Below are 4,838 nucleotides of genomic sequence, written 5' to 3' on the forward strand. Positions count from 1 at the left end.
ATGATATAATTATTTCGTTGAAATCAGGATTCTTCTTCTTGTAGTGTCTAACCGTTTCGGATGTTGGCGACCATAATGGCAATCTGTACTTTGCATACTGCTGCTATAAAAAGATTTGTGGTTGTTGTGCTGAACCACGTGCGTAGATTCTTCAGCCAGGAAATCCTTCGCCTTCCTGGTCCTCGTTTTCCCTCCACTTTTCCTTGCAAGATTAGTTGCAGTAGTTCATATCTTTCGCTGTTCCTCATGATGTGACTGAGGTATTCGATTTTGGCTGCTGTTATTGTGGTTAACAGCTCTTTTTCTTTTTGCATTCTCAGCAAAACACCCTCATTAGTAACGTGGTCGGTATAAGATACCTTCAGGATTCGACGATAATCCACATCTCAAAAGCCTCAATTTTCTTGCAGGTGGCGTATGTGAAAGTCTACGACTCAACTCCGTAAAACAGTATAGGAAAGATATAACATTGTAGTAACCTGACTTTTATGGGTATTGATCATGACATTTGAATAACTTATATATTATCAGGATTTGAATAACTAAGCAGGATTAAGGAGCTTTTAAAAATATAAAAATATACAGGGTGTTCGATTGAAACTAAAACCTATGCACTCTACTAGACTTGCATGAATCACCTTGTACATTTAAATTTATGTTTAAAAGTGCACATTTTTATTAAAAATCAACGGCTATCAGCGTTTTTTACAATTTTTTGAAACAAGGACAGAAATAATTTATTCCATAAGTGCCTTCCACACTGTATCTACTATAATATAATATAAAAGCCGCCTGAAAGTGGAAAAAATAGCAAATATATCATTATTTCCCCAAAAATGTCATAATTTTATCATTGCATACCGATGTTGTATTACGCACAACTGACAATCTGATTTTGTTGCACCAAGAGAGCAGGTAAAAACGGAAATTCAACAACGACATACACATCACCTAGCGAAATAAGTAAGAGTTATAATTCGGTTTATAGTTATAATTTTGTTTCCCGAAAAAAAAAACAATTTTTAGGCATATCGTAGTGTTGATAACGCCATTTGTGGAAAATTTACATTTTTGTCAGTGTTTCAGCAAAGTCGTACTGTCGCGCAGGGGGTACAATACGGCCTCCTTTATTTAGATGGGCTTACCCAAGTTTTTTTTATGTATTTTGACCCGTAGAACACGAATTTTTTGGGTAACAGTTGGTCCGGATGTCGATAAGATTGTTATAAACAAAAAACTTGCAAAATTACAAAAAAGCAATTTTGAAACATTTTTTTGTATTTTTTGGGTCATTCTAAGCAAAAAATATCCTTAAGTTTTTTCGTAGGTTGCATAGTTTTCGAGTTAAACGTAGTTGAACTTTCCAAAACATCGAAAAATTGCAATTTTTGAACCCGAATAACTTTTGATTAAAAAATAAAATAGCAATTCTGCTTACAACATTTGAAAGTTCAAGTCAAACTTTACCGGTTTTGATTATTTAGATTGGGAAAAACTTATTTTTTTATTGTTAAACAAAGCTATAAATAGTGTTTGAGTGTTTTGACACGTTCCTAATGCATGCGTTTCACGCATACTACGTAGAAATTGCCTGTTTGAAGGCGCTTTCACTTGTACCTACTCGTCAGATTTTAAACGAGAGATGCATTGAAAACATAACTCAAGCATGTGTTTATAGTTTTGTTTAACAATAAAAAAAGAATGTGTGTGTACTTTGTACGCACGTAAGAAGTTATACTTCTATTATATGATTTCAACGAAATTAATATACTTTAAACAGTTTTATTAAGCAGAAAGACTAAGTTTTCACTCTAATGGCATATAAAACAACATAATGCTATTCTACACCCCACCAGAATAAAAACAATGGGAACCTTCTCTGGTTACACCTCCGAGGCTTCTACAATTTGCAAGCCATACGGATGCTGAGACTAAGGAAGATGAGGGAATTCCACAATTTACAATTCACGTCCCATCTGCTCAGCGCGGTAAAGTTCCAACGAGAATGGTTCCCTTCATACTCCGCACAGAGTAAATGTAAATAAAAAATGAATGACCATTTTCAATTTCGTTGCAAAACGAAAACACAGCCGAACCATATTCTAGTCCAATCAGAGAGTGCTGCAAGCACCCCTACCGGTTTCGAAACTTATTAGTCTCTCATCAGGAGGCACATCCCACATACAATGATGTTCGCATCATGTTCTAAGCATATCCTACCAACATTCGTCGAAGTATATCCTTTTTAGTATATGCGTACTACAAGCATAGCATGTACCATAAAAAACATTCTAAATTTCATGTTCTTTGCATGTGCCTCAAAGAATATTCTTGCACCGAATATACTGAGCACATTCGGGTACGTAGTATCTCGGAATGTTCGTAAAAGTTTATTCTTAGAATATACCTTAATCGAATATTCTTAGTATATGCGTAAGTATATGCAAAAGTATATACTTAACACATACCTACTTGTATATACTTTTAAAATATCTAAAAAATAATATACTGTATGTACGTACGTACCTATAGGAAGAAGAATAATGTGAGCCTATAGATTATCAACTTCGCGTTAAGAATAATTAATAAAATTTATGTATTTTAGTAGGTACTACTGAACTATCTAATTCATTTTTTAAACCGTTTTAATTGTATGGTAAAAAGTTTAAAACTTAATTCTATTGTGAAGAAAAATGAGAAATTCTCGTTTCGTTTTCAGTTGAAATGAATATACCATTTTGATTTGAGTTCATACCATAAGTAAAATAATTTTCGGGAATCCGGAAACGGCCATTCATTGTCATTCTGACCCTTGCATTAGTATCGTTCGCGGTAACGATTCCGTACTTGTCCAGGACAACTTCGCATGCGCACTTTAAAAATCGCATGCGCATGCGAAGTTGTCCTGGACAAGTACGGAATCGTTACCGCGAACGATACTATTACATTTTATACCTGCACAAGGGAAGGGGGTAGGTAACAAAAGAGCAAAATATGAAAATAGTTTCCAGTACAGTTATGCATTTATGTCTACTCTGTTAGGTAGGACCAAGTATTTCTAGCTACAAGGACTAAAACATTTTTAAGAACATAAAAAGCAGTTTGAAAATAATAAATTCATATTGGTACTTCAATATTTCCTAAATAGCTAGTAAGTAAAAGTATGTATAATGTATATAGATACCTATAAATTTTAGTAATTTACATACATATTATAATATATTTGGCTATTATATAATTATATAAGCAGCTTTTTTATTTTGATGTGCACATAATAACTAAATATATTACTTATATTTTATATAGGCTACTTACCCATATAATATTTCTTATACATAGGTACCTATATAACTAACTAAGGGACCGTTCAAGTATTACGTAACGCTGGTTGGGGGGGGGGGGTGTCAAAAAGCTACAAAAATTGCTTTGCGTAATAGTTAAACGCCCATTACAGTGCGTTACGTAGGGGGGGGGGAGGGGGTCAAAAATCTTCAAAAATCGCGTTACGTAATACTTGAACGCTCCCTAAAGTTTATATATTTTATACTTACTTTTTACGTAATATTGTAGAATGTAATAACTACATTCTCATATGCAATTAGAATATGTAAATATAATATATTAGTAGAACCAAAGAATACTAACACACCCTGTGGGTGTGTTAGTATTCTTTGGTAGAACCTATAGGATGAGATTGGGTGATGTTGAAAACATACTTCTGAGAAATACAGCACATCCTTGGAATATTCTTCCCATATACTAAAAATATGTGCGATAGTACATTCTAAGTATATACATAGAAGGTATATAGCACTTCCTTGGAATATTCTTCCCATATACTAAAAATATGTGCGATAGTACATTCTAAGTATATAACTAGAAGGTATATAGCACTTCCTTGGAATATTCTTCCCATATACTAAAATATGTGCGATAGTACATTCTAAGTATATAAATAGAAGGTTTATAGCACCTCCTTAGAATCTTCTAAAAAGTATGTTCTTGGTATATACTGAAAAGAAGTGCGGTAGTACATTCTAAGTATATACATAGAACGTTTAAGTACTGTAATGTAGTATATACTCAGTATATGCTCTGCACATTCGCAATGGTAATTACGCATATTCTAAGTATATACTTTTTCTGAAAAGTATGTTCTATGAATCTACTAAGAACATGAAATTGTTATGTGGGATATGCTGCTCTCCCTGATCCAACCAAAACAAACCCCAGCGTGCAGTCCCGGATTGCAACGAACGAAATGGCATAGATGCCCTATCGGCAACTGCTAGCAAAAAGACTAAGTTTTCACTCTAATGGCATATAAAACAACATAGGTAATGCTATTCTACACCCCACCAGAATAAAAACAATGGGAACCTTCTCTGGTTACACCTCCGAGGCTTCTACAATTTGCAAGCCATACGGATGCTGAGACTAAGGAAGATGAGGGAATTCCACAATTTACAATTCACGTCCCATCTGCTCAGCGCGGTAAAGTTCCAACGAGAATGTTTCCTTCATACTCCGCACAGAGTAAATGTAAATCAAAAATGAATAACCATTTTCAATTTCGTTGCAAAACGAAAACACAGCCGAACCATATTCTAGTCCAATCAGAGAGTGCTGCAAGCACCCCTACCGGTTTCGAAACTTATTAGTCTCTCATCAGGAGGCACATATGCTGCTCTCCCTGATCCCACCAAAACAAACCTCAGCGTGCAGTCCCGGATTGCAGCACTCTCTGATTGGACTAGAATATGGTTCGGCTGTGTTTTCGTTTTGCAACGAAATTGAAAATGGTTATTCATTTTTTATTTACATTTACTCTGTGCGGA

At 34.6% G+C, this 4,838-nt stretch overlaps 1 long non-coding RNA gene across 1 annotated transcript; it reads left to right on the plus strand.

Moving 5' to 3' along the window:
* Window positions 1-3,546: 3,546 nt before the first annotated feature.
* Window positions 3,547-4,199, plus strand: LOC126881425 (uncharacterized). Its single transcript, XR_007696846.1, has 2 exons — window positions 3,547-3,883; window positions 3,963-4,199. It is a non-coding gene; the product is annotated as an uncharacterized LOC126881425 (long non-coding RNA).
* Window positions 4,200-4,838: the final 639 nt, after the last annotated feature.

The sequence above is a fragment of the Diabrotica virgifera genome, chromosome 3, assembly GCF_917563875.1.
Source record: "Diabrotica virgifera virgifera chromosome 3, PGI_DIABVI_V3a".
Taxonomy (NCBI): Eukaryota; Metazoa; Arthropoda; class Insecta; order Coleoptera; family Chrysomelidae; genus Diabrotica; species Diabrotica virgifera.